The sequence below is a fragment of the Coregonus lavaretus genome, assembly GCF_964263955.1.
Source record: "Coregonus lavaretus genome assembly, contig: HAP1_SCAFFOLD_3707, whole genome shotgun sequence".
NCBI lineage: Eukaryota > Metazoa > Chordata > Actinopteri > Salmoniformes > Salmonidae > Coregonus > Coregonus lavaretus.
Window position 1 is genome coordinate 5433 of NW_028161394.1, and position 17442 is coordinate 22874.

The following is a 17442-nucleotide window of genomic DNA, read 5'->3' on the forward strand; positions in this document are numbered from 1 at the left end:
TTTTTCAAATGTGGTTTGAATTGGGTGACCTAGTAACCTCTGTGTGAAAGTCCAGCAATTGGCGTGGGGCAGGATTGAGACTGATCTAATACACTTTATTTCTCAGCTGCCTCACCAATGTCTGTACGTGAATTAATAACTTTTAATAGCTAAATATTTCCAATCGATGGCAGCATAACACAACGAAGCATCAGTTATAGGCTACAAGCAGCAATATGATTGACATAAAATATTATGCCACCAAATACTATATGTCCCATGATTTTCTAAGATGGTCACTCATTACTTTAGTTAGCTATATATCTCGTATTAGGCCTGTGATGCTTTTGGAAGAGCAACAAAATAGTGACTATAGCAGGTGTTGAACCCCGGGTAAATAATCACTAGTCAGATGCACTAACCTCAACCCTAGTTTACATACATTATAAAAAATAATCTTAATATCTGATATTGGGAGTAAATTACCTCGGAATAGAAAAGACTAGAGTGCATCTTCCAGCCCGCCAATAAATTACATCAAATCAAATCAAATGTTATTTGTCACATACACGTGTTTAGCAGATGTTATAGCGGGTGTAGCGAAATGCTTGTGCTTCTAGCTCCGACAGTGCAGTAATATCTAACAAGTAATATCTAACAATTTCACAACATACACCCAATACACACAAATCTAAGTAAGGAATGGAATTTAAGAATATATACATATATGGACAAGCAATGACAGAGCAGCATGTACTAAGATACAGTAGTATATTATAGAATACATATGAGATGAGTAGTGCAAGATATGTAAACATTATTAAAGTAAACAGTGTTCCATTTCTTAAAGTGGCCAATGATGTCAATAGGCAGCAGCAGCCTCTAATGTGCTAGTGATGGCTATTTAACAGTCTGATGGCCTTGAGATAGAAGCTGTTTTTCATTCTCTCAGTCCCAGCTTTGTTGCACCTGTATTGACCTCGCTATTGGATGATAGCGGGGTGAAGAGGCAGTGGCTCGGGTGGTTGATGAATCTGACAATGAATGTACTAGGAAAATACGTTTTTCTCGACCAGAGGTGACTAAATTAATGTTCAGGCTTATTGCGTTAGCAGTGTGGAAAGGGACAGTAAAAAGCGTGTGCAGGAGTTTTCCTGTGAGGGGGAGTGGTGGTGTATCCAGGGAGAAAACTAAACTAACCTTCTGAAATGTCATTTGTGGTCTTATGCTGCATTCTATTGGAATTATTTAGCAACTGCAGTAGTACTGAATAAAGTGTATATCCTTATTAAAGTAGTAATTACTCAGAATTGCAAAATATGACATTTTCTAGTTCATTTTACCACTTACAACAATAAAATAACAATTTATAGCATAGCACAATGAAACTGACATAAACCAAAAACAACATTCATTTTGTTAATTATAAAAAATTAATAAAAAACGATGTATTTAGATGGGTGACATTATCTGCCAAAGTAACACCTCGATCGAGCGTTCTTTTTGATTATTATTACTGTGTAAAACCTAGCAGTACTACTTATTTCTCTGAGAGTGAGGCAGATATATATATTATTACTGTGTAAAACCTAGCAGTACTACTTAATTCTCTGAGAGTGAGGCAGATATATATATTATTACAGTGTAAAACCTAGCAGTACTACTTATTTCTCTGAGAGTGAGGTAGATATATTTTATTACTGTGTAAAACCTAGCAGTACTACTTATTTCTCTGAGAGTGAGTCAGATATATATTATTACTGTATAAAACCTAGCAGTACTACTTATTTCTCTGAGAGTGAGGCAGATATATAGCACTTTGCAATAAAAACATGATTATTTGTCTCTCTGAAATGAAACCATCAAGTGATTGATTTTATACAAATACATGTCTGTCATTGAACAACCCCCTGCCATGATTAGCTAGTGAAAAAACACACCAATCGCTTTCAGAATTTCTTCAAACAATAAAAGCTAATTTACGAACATTTCTGAAAATGGATATAAAGCATAACATTTTGGAATGAAACTCTTGTTTCCCCATCTGAGCTCAGAGTAGATGAGAGACGTAATGTTTGTCTCTGTTGTGTTGAAGCCCAATCAAGCAGGAGAGACCAGCCTCCCCTGTACCCAGCTGTGTGTCCATGAAGAGTGACAAGTCTATGGCTCAACCTATATCCTTTAGAGAGGGAGACTTTTCTAGTGAACAAAGGTAAGAAGAACTCATGGGTCATGGTCAGTGAGTTAAACAACACTGTCTCTAGGCATTTCTCCTCTCCCATTTTCCCATTTCTTTTTGTTGTTTTCATAATCCATAGGCTAAACCTTTTTTTCCATTTTCATAGTCCTGAAACAATATTAAACAAACACAACATTCCCTCTGTGTGTGTGTGTGTGTGTGTGTGTGTGTGTGTGTGTGTGTGTGTGTGTGTGCACTCCCTGGATGAGGAGATGTAATCTCATGATTTGTCCACAGAAACCAACAGGAGAGATCAGAGTCAGAGATTCTCAGTGGTCAGTCTTCCCAGAGTCATCAAACAGACCTGGCCTCCATATTCAGTGTATGTGGTCCTGTTATGTACATTTGTTTTTGTTTACCTCAAGTAAAGTTGATCTGTCAATCATTCATTCATGTGTTAATGAGAAAGCATTTAGTCTCTTGCTTAACTTATTTACTTGATTTATTTCAGTTGCTAGAAGAGAATACTGTGACATTTGTGAAGAACGAGCTGAAGATGTTCAAGAGGATTCTTAGTCCAGAACTCCCAGAAGGCTTTGAGAGTCAGAAGCAGGATAAGGAAGTGGTGGATGCTGAAGATGAGAAGCAGGAGAGCAGTGCCAGAGAGGGGGCTCTGAAGATCACACTGCATGTCCTGAGGAAAATGAACCAGAAGGAGCTTGCTGACACACTGGAGAAAAGTAAGAGATGTCTGCCTCATGTTGAATGCTGTTTTAGAACATTTAAAAGCTGTAGCTAAAGTACAGCTAAAGTAGCTGTGTAACTCAATGATATTGTAGCAGCCTTAACACAACACCTAGTGACCTCATCAAGTAGCAGCAGGGATGTGTTGTTTTGATGAATTTAGACAGAGAGAGAGAGAGAGAGAGAGAGAGAGAGAGAGAGAGAGAGAGAGAGAGAGAGAGAGAGAGAGAGAGAGAGAGAGAGAGAGAGAGAGAGAGAGAGAGAGAGAGAGAAATGATATAAATCAGTCACTCCAGTGTGTAATGCATTATGAAAACATTTACAGATTTATACAGTCAGTTAAGCGAAGAAATGATTATAATTTAAAAATGTTATAACAGTCCTAGAATACTGTAGGCATTAAAACAGATGTAAAATTAATATCCTCTGTGTTATTTCTAGATTCAGATGAGCATGCTGTGATTTGCCAACGTGAACTCAAATCTAATCTAAAGAAGAAGTTTCAATGTGTATTTGAGGGGATCGCTAAACAAGGAAACCCAACACTTCTCAATAAGATCTACACAGAGCTCTACATCACAGAGGGTGGAACAGGAGAGGTCAATAATGAACATGAGCTGAGACAGATTGAGACAACAACCAGGAAACAAGAAAGACCAGAGACCGCAATCAAATGTAACGACATCTTCAAACCCTTAACTGGACAAGACAAACTTATCAGAACTGTGCTGACAAAGGGAGTCGCTGGCATTGGAAAAACAGTCTCTGTGCAGAAGTTCATTCTGGACTGGGCTGAAGGAAAAGCAAATCAGGATGTCCAATTTGTATTTTCATTCCCTATTCGGGAGCTGAATTTGATGAACGGGGATAAACACACTTTGATTGAACTTCTCAATCACTTCTCAATCGAAACCAAAGAATCAAGAATCTCCAACTACGACAAGTTCAAAGTTCTGTTAATCTTTGATGGTCTGGATGAGTGCCGACTGCCCCTAGACTTCCAGAAGAACAAGATCTGTTGTGACGTCACAGAGTCAACCTCAGTGGATGTTCTGCTGACAAATCTCATCAAGGGAAATCTGCTTCCCTCTGCTCTCCTCTGGATAACTACCCGACCTGCAGCAGCCAATAAGATCCCTTCAGTGTGTGTTGACCAGGTGACAGAGGTACGAGGGTTCAATGACCCACAGAAGGAGGAGTACTTCAGGAAGAGATTCAGTGATGAGGACCTGGCCAGCAGAATCATCTCACACATAAAGACATCAAGGAGCCTCCACATCATGTGCCATATTCCAGTCTTTTGTTGGATTTCTGCAATAGTCCTTGAACACATGTTGAGTACAGACCAGAGAGAAGAGATGCCCAAGACTCTGACTGAGATGTACACACACCTTGTGGAGTTTCATACCAAACAGAAGAATGAAAAGTATCTTGGGAAAGAAGAGACAGGTCCACACTGGAATAAAGAGAGCATTCTGTCACTGGGAAAACTAGCTTTTCAACAGCTTGTGAATGGCAATCTGATTTTCTATGAAGAAGACCTGAAAGAGGCTGGCATTGATGTCAATGAAGCCTCAGTGTACTCAGGATTGTGCACACAGATCTTTAAAGAGGAATGTGGGCTGTACCATGAAAAGGTGTACTGCTTCGTGCATCTGAGCATTCAGGAGTTTCTGGCTGCTGTATATGTGTTCCTCTCATTCATCAACAACAATGATAATCTAATGGATGAATCTCAATCAACATCCAGACACTTTTTTGTGAGGTTCAGACACAAGCGTAAAGTTACTTTCTACAAGAGTGCTGTGGATAAAGCCTTACAAAGTGAGACAGGAAACCTGGACCTGTTCCTCCGCTTCCTTCTGGGCCTCTCACTGGAGTCCAATCAGAAGCACTTACGAGGTCTACTGACAAAGACAAGAAGCAGCTCACAGAGCCATGAAGAAACAGTCAAGTACATCAAGGTGAAGATCAGGAAGAATCCCTCTCCAGAGAGGTGCATCAATCTGTTCCACTGTCTGAATGAACTGAATGACCATTCTCTAGTGGAGGAGATCCAAAGATACCTGAGATCAGGAAGTCTCTCAAAAGCCAAACTGTCACCTGCACAGTGGTCAGCTCTGGTCTTTGTGTTGCTGACTTCAGAAAAGGAGCTGGATGTGTTTGACCTGACGAAATACTCCAGATCAGAGGAAGGTCTTCTGAGGCTGCTGCCAGTGGTCAAAGCCTCCAGAGCTGCTCTGTGAGTACATAAAATGACATTTAAGTACTAATCATCAGGAAGAAATATTCAGTTTAGAGAAATATATGTATTATTGAAAAACATATTGAATCAATGCATTGATGTTCACATTAGTATAACAATATGACCATACAATTCTAGGAGACAGAAGATGAATCTATATGTTGTTTAAGAGAATAAACCAAATGCATCTGCCATTGTCCTTCTACACTACTGGTGTTAAATTAACAGTTTGTGAAATAATGATGATCTCTCTGTCAGGCTGTCAGGCTGTGGAGTCACAGAGAAAGGCTGTGCTTCTCTGGTCTCAGCTCTGAAGTCAAACCCCTCACACCTGAGAGAGCTGGATCTGAGTAACAATGACCTGAAGGATTCAGGAGTGAAGCTGCTCTCTGCTGGACTGGAATCCCCACTGTAAACTGGAGACTCTGAGGTCAGTATTCCTGTAGTTGGTCAACAAGTGATAACTGTTCACCAGATCCACATGTATTTACCAGGCACACACAGTCCACACCATATGTGTTTGGACAGTGAAGCTTACAGTTTTACATTTGGTGCTATGCTCCAACATTTTGGATTTGAGATATAATGTTTCATTCTAGGCAACAGTACAGAATGTCACCTTTTAGTTAGAGGTATTCATACATATATATTTTACCGTTTAGTAATGAAAGCACTTAATGTATGTAGTTCTCCCATTTGAAAAAGTCGTAATTATTTGGACAAATTAATTTAGTAAAAAGTTTAGTGTTTGGTCCAATATTATTTGCCTGCAGTGATTTCATCAAGCTTGTGATTCTACAAACTTGTTGAATACATTTGCAGTTTGTCTTGGTTGTGTTTTGGATGATGTTTTTCCCAATAGAAACTGAATGGTGAATAATGTCCTGTCATTTTGGAGTCACTTCACTTGTATTGTCAGTAAAAATAGAAGATGTTTCTGAACACTTCTACATTCATGTGGATGCTACCATGATTATGAATAATCATGAATGAATCGTGATTGATGATGAATGAGAAAGTTACTGTCACGGTTTCGGCCGAGGCTGCCTCTCGTCCTTGCTCGGGCAGGCTTCGGCGTTCGTCGTCTCCGGAATACTAGCTGCCACCGTTGTATGTTTCTATGTTCGTTTGCTTTTGTCTGATTGGTGTACACCTGTTATCGTTTAGTGTAATTAGTGTCCTATAAGTTCTCGTTGTGTTTGTCTAGTGTTTGTGTGTGATTGTTTTACTGTCGTGCCGGTAGGCTGGATTTCTACTGTTTGCTCGGTTGAGCTATATTCTCCATTGTTTGGAGTGTTTTTGTCGCACCTGTTAGTGCGCCCGTTATTTTCGCCTACGTGCGGAGTCTCGCCTCAGGGCGTTTGTTTGATTGTTTTCGTGTGCATCAACTAAAGTCTGTTGGACTAACGTTCTGCGTCCTGCGCCTGATTCCACCACCACACCCACCTACATCTACCTTGACAGAATCACACACCATTCTCGATGGAATCAGCAGGAGCCGCAGCAGCACAGGCGACGTTGGAGGACAGGGTCCGCGAACAGAATGACCAGATCCTGCGGATGGGGTCCGCACTGCAGGAGGTGATCACCACCATCCGAGGCTGGGAGACCAGAGGGACTCCTCCACCGCCATCCTCCCTGCCCGCACCATCGGCCACTCAGCCCATTCCCGCTCCGGAACCCAGAGGAGTTCGACTCTCGCTCCCGAGGGCCTACGATGGGACCGCGGCCGGGTGTCAGGGATTCCTTCTCCAGGTGGAGCTTTACCTGGCCACCGTGCACCCGGCGCCCTCGGGACACGAGAGCGTGTCCGCCCTGATCTCCTACCTTTCCGGGAAGGCGTTGGAATGGGCCAACGCAGAGTGGAGGAGAGTCGACGCTAACACCATCACCTACGACGAGTTCTCCCGCCGCATCAGGGCAGTGTTTGACCATCCCCCGGAGGGGAAAGCGGCGGGGGAGCGTCTGGTCTGCCTCAGGCAGGGGAAGAGGAGTGCCCAGGAGTTCGCCTTGGAGTTCCGTACCCTAGCGGCGGATGCAGGGTGGAATGAGCGGGCTCTCATCGATCACTACCGATGTAGTCTACGCGAGGACGTCCGTAGGGAGCTGGCCTGTAGGGACACCAGCCTCTCGTTCGACCAGTTGGTCGACATGTCCATCAGGCTGGATACCCTGCTAGCTACCCGCGGACGTTCCGAGGGGGGTCCGTCCATTTCACCCTCCAGCGCCTCCGAGCCGTGCCCCATGGAGCTCGGGGGCGCTGGCGCTAGAGAGAGGAGGGGTCGGCTTACGAGGGGGTCCATCTCCTGCACCAACTGTGGTCGGGGAGGACACACCGCGGCTAGGTGCTGGGGATGGCCTCCTCGGGGAGAGGACGACAGGTCCCGCACTGGGGAGTCCTTCCAGGTGAGTAGGCGCCCCACTCACCCAGAGCTCTCTGTTGCACATTTCTGTATATCTGTGCGTTTTCCACAGGTAGCACCTCATTCCCAGCATAAGGCGCTGGTAGATTCAGGCGCGGCTGGGAATTTTGTTGATAAGAAGTTTTGTTTAGCCTTAGGGATTCCCCTTCTCCCTGTTGACGTTCCCTTCCCCGTTCATGCCCTAGATAGCCGTCCGTTGGGTGCGGGCTTGATCAGGGAGGTCACTGCGCCACTTAGGATGTGTGCGCAGGGGGGTCATCAGGAGATGATCCAGCTATTTCTGATCGACTCGCCTGCGTATCCGGTGGTGCTGGGCATGCCCTGGTTGAGTACCCATAACCCATCTATTTCGTGGCAGGAGAGGGCTCTGATGGAGTGGTCTGCCCAGTGTGTGGGTCGATGTTTAGGCGTTTCCGTAGGGGCTACCTCGGTGGAGAGTCCAAACCAGGTGCCCGCATTGCACGTTCCCCCTGAGTATGGGGATTTGGCTATTGTGTTCAGTAAGTCGAGGGCGACGCAGTTGCCTCCCCATAGGCAGGGAGATTGTGCGATAGACCTCCAGGCAGGAGTTGCGCTCCCACGGAGCCATGTGTATCCTCTGTCTCAGGAGGAGAAGAGAGCTATGGAGACGTACATAGACGAATCTCTGAGACAAGGATACATACGGCCCTCCACTTCCCCTGCGTCCTCAAGTTTCTTTTTTGTGAAGAAAAAGGATGGAGGATTACGCCCGTGCATTGATTACCGTGGTCTCAATCAGATCACGGTGAAGTACAGTTATCCACTCCCGCTGATTGCGACCATGACGGAGTCATTGCACGGGGCGCGTTTCTTCACTAAATTAGATCTCAGGAGCGCGTACAACTTGGTGCGCATTAGGGGGGGCGATGAATGGAAGACAGCCTTTAGTACCACCTCGGGCCATTACGAGTATCTTGTCATGCCATACGGGTTGATGAACGCTCCTTCAGTTTTCCAATCATACGTGGATGAGATCTTCAGGGACATGCAGGGCCAGGGGGTGGTCGTGTACATCGATGACATTCTCGTGTACTCGCCTACCCGAGTCGAGCATGTGGCCCTGGTGCGCCGAGTGTTGCGGAGACTGTTGGAGCACGACCTGTATGTCAAGGCAGAGAAGTGTCTGTTCTTCCAGGAGTCGGTCTCCTTTTTGGGTTATCAGTTGTCTGCGTCAGGGGTGAAGATGGAGGTAGACCGGGTGTCAGCCGTGCGTAATTGGCAAACGCCAACTACTGTGAAGGAGGTGCAGCAGTTTTTGGGGTTTGCGAATTATTACCGGAGGTTTATCCAGGCTTTTGGACAGGTGGCAGCTCCCATAACGTCTCTTTTGAAGGGGGGTCCGGTGCGTCTGCAGTGGTCAGCCGAGGCGGACAGGGCGTTTGGGAGGCTGAAGGACCTGTTTACCTCGGCTCCGGTGCTGGCGCATCCGGATCCCTCTTTGCCATTTCAGGTAGAGGTGGACGCGTCAGAGGCCGGTATAGGAGCCGTGCTGTCGCAACGGTCCGGCGCGCCACCTAAACTCCGCCCCTGTGCCTTTTATTCCAAGAAGCTCAGTCCGGCGGAGCGAAACTATGACGTGGGGGACAGGGAGCTGTTAGCCGTGGTACAGGCCCTAAAGGTGTGGAGGCACTGGCTTGAGGGGGCTCAACACCCTTTCCTCATTTTGACGGACCACCGTAACCTGGAGTACATCCGGGCAGCGAGGAGGCTGAACCCTCGCCAGGCGAGGTGGAATATGTTTTTGACCCGGTTCACATTTAAGATCACGTACATCCCTGGGTCACAGAACGGTAAGGCAGACGCGCTGTCTCGGCGGAATGACACGGAGGAGAGGTCCGTGGAGCCCACTCCCATACTGCCGGAGTCGTGTCTGGTGGCACCGGTAGTGTGGGAGGTCGATGCTGAACTCGAGCGGGCATTACGCACCGACCCTAGTCCACCTCAATGCCCAGAGGGTCGGAAGTACGTTCCGCTCGAGGTTCGGGATCAATTGATCTATTGGGCTCACACGTCACCCTCCTCTGGACACCCTGGTATCGGCCGGACAGTGCACTGTCTTAGTACCAAGTACTGGTGGCCCACGTTGGCGAGGGATGTGAGGGTTTATGTTTCCTCCTGCTCGGTGTGCGCCCAGTGTAAGGCGCCTAGACATCTGCCTAGGGGTAAGTTACTACCCCTGCCCGTTCCACAACGACCATGGTCTCACCTCTCGGTGGATTTCCTCACTGACCTTCCTCCTTCACAGGGGAATACCACTATACTGGTCGTTGTGGACCGGTTTTCTAAGGCCTGTCGTTTGCTCCCTATGCCGGGCCTTCCTACTGCCCTGCAAACCGCCGAAGCACTATTCACCCATGTGTTCCGGCACTACGGGGTACCCGAGGATATTGTGTCTGATCGAGGTCCCCAATTTACCTCCAGAGTCTGGAGAGCTTTTATGGAGCGGTTGGGGGACTCGGTGAGCCTCACCTCGGGTTAACACCCGGAGAGTAATGGGCAGGTGGAACGCGTGAACCAGGATGTGGGTAGGTTTCTTAGAAAATACTGCCAGGACCGGCCGGAGGAGAGGGCAAGGTACGTTCCCTGGGCCGAGATGGCCCAGAATTCCCTACGCCATTCCTCCACTAACCTAACCCCTTTTCAATGTGTGTTAGGTTACCAGCCGGTTCTGGCACCTTGGCAGCAGAGCCAGATCGAGGCTCTTGCGGTAGATGAGTGGGCGCGGCGCTCGGAGGAGACATGGAACGCTGCACACGTCCACCTGCAGCGGGCCCTCCGACGTCCTAAGGCGAGCGCCGATCTCCACCGCAGTGAGGGACCGGTGTACGCACCTGGTGATCGAGTCTGACTCTCTACCAGAAACCTGCCCCTCCGCCTGCCCTGTCGGAAACTGGGTCGGCGGTTTGTAGGGCCATTTAAAGTCCTGAGAAGGTTGAACGAGGTGTGTTACAAATTACAACTACCTGTTGAGTATAAGAGTATTAACCCCTCGTTCCATGTGTCTCTTCTCAGGCCGGTGGTAGCTGGCCCACTCCAAGAAAGTGAAATCAGGGAGACTCCTCCGCCCCCATTGGACATCGAGGGGGCACCGCCGTACTCCGTGCGGTCCATCTTGGATTCGAGACGTCGGATGGGGGGTCTCCAATATCTAGTGGAGTGGGAGGGGTACGGCCCGGAGGAACGGTGCTGGGTGCCGAGGAGAGACATTTTGGACCCGTCTCTCCTGACGGAATTCCATCGTGGGCACCCGACGCACCCTGCTCCGCGTCCTCCTGGTCGTCCCCGAGGCCGGAGTCGGCGCACGTCTGGAGCCGCGCGTCAAGGGGGGGGTACTGTCACGGTTTCGGCCGAGGCTGCATCTCGTCCTTGCTCGGGCAGGCTTCGGCGTTCGTCGTCTCCGGAATACTAGCTGCCACCGTTGTATGTTTCTATGTTCGTTTGCTTTTGTCTGATTGGTGTACACCTGCTATCGTTTAGTGTAATTAGTGTCCTATAAGTTCTCGTTGTGTTTGTCTAGTGTTTGTGTGTGATTGTTTTACTGTCGTGCCGGTAGGCTGGATTTCTACTGTTTGCTCGGTTGAGCTATATTCTCCATTGTTTGGAGTGTTTTTGTCGCACCTGTTAGTGCGCCCGTTATTTTCGCCTACGTGCGGAGTCTCGCCTCAGGGCGTGTGTTTGTGATTGTTTTCGTGTGCATCAACTAAAGTCTGTTGGACTAACGTTCTGCGTCCTGCGCCTGATTCCACCACCACACCCACCTACATCTACCTTGACAGTTACAGAGGAACAAGGATTGGTAATGGTTAGAGGTTAGCATGTTTTGTTGTAGCCTCTGTAACTTTCTCACTCATTATTATTCATGATTCATTCCTGATTTTTCTTAATCATGGCATCATCAGGATTCATTTAGTAGTGTTTAGAAACATGTTATCTACTCACTTAGACAGAAGATTAATCCAGTCATCATCCACCATTCAGTTACTACTGGACAAAACATAACCCAAAACACAACCAAAACAAACTGCAAATGCAACGAACGAGTTTACAACCAAATACTAAACTTTTGACTACTTTAATACACTGTAAGTGAATTGGTCAACATACTTATGACTTCTTCAAATGGGATACTAGATACATAAAGTGCTTTCATTTCTAAATGGTGAAACAGATATGTATTAAAATACCGTCAAATAAAAGGTGACATTATATACTGTCACCTCATATGAAACATTTGATCTCAAATCCGAAATGCTGGAGTACAGAGCCTTTTTTTACAGTACAGAGCCTACATTTAAAATGTTAGCTTCACTGTCAAAATATATATGGTGTGGACTGTATACTCAATACAATCTAAATCTGATACCTCACTGTCTGTCTTTTGACTGATACTGCTTTTTAAACTGGTCTGGTCAGTCTACTCAAATATTCGTACTATACATTTTTCTCTCTACACACAATATTATGATTTTTTCTAATAATGATACATTCATTGATATACAGTGGGGAAAAAAGGATTTAGTCAGCCACCAATTGTGCAAGTTCTCCCACTTAAAAAGATGAGAGAGGCCTGTAATTTTCAACATTGGTACACGTCAACTATGACAGACAAAATGAGAAAAAAATATCCAGAAAATCACATTGTAGGATTTTTTATGAATTTATTTGCAAATTATGGTGGAAAATAAGTATTTGGTCAATAACAAAAGTTTCTCAATACTTTGTTATATACCCTTTGTTGGCAATGACACAGGTCAAACGTTTTCTGTAAGTCTTCACAAGGTTTTCACACACTGTTGCTGGTATTTTGGCCCATTCCTCCATGCATATCTCCACTAGAGCAGTGATGTTTTGGGGCTGTCGCTGGGCAACACGGACTTTCAACTCCCTCCAAAGATTTTCTATGAGGTTGAGATCTGGAGACTGGCTAGGCTACTCCAGGACCTTGAAATGCTTCTTACGAAGCCACTCCTTCGTTGCCCGGGCGGTGTGTTTGGGATCATTGTCATGCTGAAAGACCCAGCCACGTTTCATCTTCAATGCCCTTGCTGATAGAAGGAGGTTTTTACTCAAAATCTCACGATATATGGCCCCATTCATTCTTTCCTTTACACGGATCAGTCGTCCTGGTCCCTTTGCAGAAAAACAGACCCAAAGCATGATGTTTCCACCCCCATGCTTCACAATAGGTATGTTGTTCTTTGGATGCAACTCAGCATTCTTTGTCCTCCAAACACGACGAGTTGAGTTTTTACCAAAAAGTTCTATTTTGGTTTCATCTGACCATATGACATTCTCCCAATCCTCTTCTGGATCATCCAAATGCACTCTAACAAACTTCAGACGGGCCTGGACATGTACTGGCTTAAGCAGGGGGACACGTCTGGCACTGCAGGATTTGAGTCCCTGGCGGCGTAGTGTGTTACTGATGGTAGGCTTTGTTACTTTGGTCCCAGCTCTCTGCAGGTCATTCACTAGGTCCCCCTGTGTGGTTCTGGGATTTTTGCTCACCGTTATTGTGATCATTTTGACCCCACGGGGTGAGATCTTGCGTGGAGCCCCAGATCAAGGGAGATTATCAGTGGTCTTGTATGTCTTCCATTTCCTAATAATTGCTCCCACAGTTGATTTCTTCAAACCAAGCTGCTTACCTATTGCAGATTCAGTCTTCCCAACCTGGTGCAGGTCTACAATTTTGTTTCTGGTGTCCTTTGACAGCTCTTTGGTCTTGGCCATAGTGGAGTTTGGAGTGTGACTATTTGAGGTTGTGGACAGGTGTATTTTATACTGATAACAAGTTCAAACAGGTGCCATTTATACAGGTAACGAGTGAAGGACAAAGGAGCCTCTTAAAGAAGAAGTTATAGGTCTGTGAGAGCCAGAAATCTTGCTTGTTTGTAGGTGACCAAATACTTATTTTCCACCATAATTTGCAAATAAATTCATTAAAAATCTCAATTTGTCTGTCATAGTTGACGTGTACCTATGATGAAAATTACAGGCATCTCTCATCTTTGTAAGTGGGAGAACTTGCACAATTGGTGGCTGACTAAATACTTTTTTCCCCCACTGTAGATATGGCAGGATTCAGGACACTGGTATAAAATAAAATGTTGAAAAAATATACTGCCACTATTTTGACTACCAAAGAATAGGAGTGTGCTTTTAACATGATTTGACTCTTTGCAGGCTGTCAGGCTGTCTAGTCACAGAGGAAGGCTGTGCTTCTCTGGTCTCAGCTCTGAGGTCAAACCCCTCACACTTGAGAGAGCTGGACCTGAGCTACAATCACCCAGGAGACTCAGGAGTCAGACTGCTCTCTGCTGGACTGGAGGATCCACACTGCAGACTGGAGAAACTCAAGTATGTAGAGGGTTTATGTCAATGTTCATATCAGACATGTTGGAGTTATCAGGCTAGTTAAGACAAACATTCTGACCACCACTTGGACTAAGTTATATAAAGACTGTGTGATGTGTGTGTGTGTGTGTGTGTGTGTGTGTGTGTGTGTGTGTGTGTGTGTGTGTGTGTGTGTGTGTGTGTGTGTGTGTGTGTGTGTGTGTGTGTGAGTTCAAGTGTATCCCTCAATGACTGTCTGTTCTTCTGCTTACCGCTACAGTGTGGAACATGGTGGAGAGAACACAATGAAACCTGGACTTAGAAAATGTGAGTGTTGACTGCTGTGAAGAATATGACTAAGAATAAGTCTTAATTCATGTGAAGTCGAAGTCAAAGACCACCATCATTACTTACTTGGTCATATTAAATATCAGCTGTAGTTCTACAGAAGCACAAATCAGGGACACCAAAGTTTACAAAGAGTTGCTTTGACAATGTGTGTGTCTGTGTGTGTGTGTGGCGTGTTTGTGTTACTTTAGAAATGTGTGTGTGTGTTCATTCATGCATGCATGAAGATGTGTGTGTGTGTGTGTTCAGGGTGTATGTGTGTTCAGGATGTGTGTGTGTGTGTGTGTGTGTGTGTGTGTGAATGTAATTAATGTCTGTGTGTGTGTGTGTGGCGTGTTCGTGTTACGTTAGAAATGTGTGTGTGTGTGTGTGTCCAGTGTGTGTGTGTGTTCAGGATGTGTGTGTGTGTGTGTGTGTGTAATTAATGGGAATAAGTGTGTTTTATATTACCATACAGTATAACATATGATCACTGAACAAGTCTCAAGTTACCTGAACTTCTCCTTTTGATACCTAGAAACATCTACATTAAATGAATTAGTGAAAAGTGAGTTAACGTTCTAATGTGAATGATGATGATTTCTAATATTGTGTCTGGTTTCATCCATCAGATGTCTGTGATCTCACACTGGACCTAAACACAGTAAACAGATTCGTCTCTCTGTCTGAGGAGAACAGAAAGTTGACATGGAGGAGAGAGAAGCAGCCGTATCCTGATCACCCAGAGAGATTTGAGGACTGGGGACAGGTGCTGTGTAGAGAGGGTCTGACTGGGCGCTGTTACTGGGAGGTAGAGTGGAATGGGGGAGGGGCTGGTATAGGAGTGACATATAAAGGAATCAGCAGGAGAGGAGGGGGTGATGACTCTAGGATTGGATGGAATGACAAGTCCTGGAGTCTGATCTGCTCTGACAACAGTTACTCTGCCAGGCACAATAATAAGTCCACTACCATAGACGTCCCCTCCTCCAGCTCCCACAGAGTAGGAGTGTATCTGGACTGGCCAGCCGGCACTCTGTCCTTCTACAGAGTCTCCTCTGACACACTGACCCACCTGAACACATTCCACTCCACATTCACTGAGCCCCTTTATCCAGGGTTTAGGGTTCATGATGACTCCTTTGAACTTTGGGGTATGGTGTCCTCAGTGTCCCTGTGTCAAACATCAATAAATCTGTAAATAATAACCTTGGTAACACTGACACACACACACACACACACACACACTGGACACACTGGACACAAACACACACACTGGACACACACACACACTGGATACACACACACTGGACACACACACACTGGACACACACACACACTAGACACACAAACACACACACTGGACACACACACACACACACACACTGGACACACTGGACACAAACACACACACTGGACACACACACACACTGGACACACTGGACACAAACACACACACTGGACACACACACACACTGGACACACACACACACTGGACACACACAAACACTGGACAGACACACACACACACACACTGGACACACACACACACATACTGAACACACACACACTGGACACACAAACACACTTGATACACACACACTGTACACACACACACACACTGAACAAACACACTGAACATACACACACCGGACACACACACACTGGCACACACTGGACACACACACACTGATCACACACACACACACACACACTGGACACACACTGGACAAACACACCCACACACTAGACACAAACACACAATGGACACACACACACTCTGGACACACACACACACTGGACACACACACACACACACACACAGGCTGAACACACACACTGGACACACACACACACAAACACACACACACACACACACACAGGACACACACTAATACACACTGGACACACACACATACACACTGGAAACACACACACATGACACACACATACACACTGGACACACACACACCTGACACACACACACACACAGGACACACACACACACACTGGACACACACACATACACTCACACACACTGGACACACACACACACACACACTGGACACACACACACTGGACACACACTGGACACACACACACTCACACACACTGGACACACACAAACACACACACACACACTGGACACACACACACACTGGACACACACACACACACTGGACACACACACACACACTGGACACACACACACACTGGACACACACACACACACACTGGACACACACACACTGGACACACACACACTGGACACACACACACACACACACACACTGGACACACACTGGACACACACACACTCACACACAATGGACACACACACACACACACACACACACACACACACACACACACACTGGACACACACACACTGGACACATTTCCATGTGTTGGATTTTGATGAAAGGACATCCCATATAGCCTACTGGACAGGACTTTGCTATGGCATCTTCTGTTTGGGTATATCAGGTCAGGTCTGAGCCATGATCAGAATGTGTCTCTGTGTCTATTTCCAGCCCTGCCATTTCTACCTGTCCTGATCTAGTGTTTCACCCCTGACCTCCTCACACCGTCTCACTGTCCATGTCTGTTTTTAGCTCCCACCTCTGCATCACTGTTTTATAATGGACCTTATGCTTGTTATGTCACCTCTGGAAACAGTTATCAAACATACTGACCTTTCTGACCCTATCCCATGGCCCTACTTTCTAGAAATGAACATTTAAATTCCTCTATGAGTTTTGTTTTGTGTCCATTTACTTATCTATGTATTTGTTGTATATTGGGGTTGTGCCGCAGAGCATCATGGGGGTTTGTATGTGTTGAGATGATCACGTTCCAGATAAATGGTTGAACTGATTCCTGTCTCCTGTCTCATCATTATTGAATTGTTGTACAGACGTGGTTATGAAACCCACGAGACATAACAAAAGATTGGTGATGAGTTAGTCTGAATCTACAGGAACTATTCTGTCTGGAAGAAGTGGGTTTTTACAACTGTTTAAAACTGTTATTTTCTGGGGTACAGTCTAGGCTAATGTTAGCACAGTGTATTGCTAGCAGAGGCAAGTGCATAGTCCAGCTAGCTAAGAAAGAGAGTTAACCAGTGGTTTAAAGTACTTAAGTAAAAATACTTTAAAGTACTACTTAAGTAGTTTTTTGGGGTATCT

The 17442-nt window shown here is 45.8% G+C and overlaps 1 pseudogene across 1 annotated transcript; it reads left to right on the forward strand.

Annotated features, from left to right (window-relative positions):
• The first annotated feature begins 3372 nt into the window (after window positions 1-3372).
• Window positions 3373-16107, forward strand: LOC311120734 (NLR family CARD domain-containing protein 3-like; annotated as a pseudogene). The gene is made up of 5 exons: window positions 3373-5144; window positions 5406-5577; window positions 13778-13951; window positions 14208-14254; window positions 14887-16107. The product of its transcript is annotated as an NLR family CARD domain-containing protein 3-like (transcript).
• The last annotated feature ends 1335 nt before the right edge of the window (window positions 16108-17442 follow it).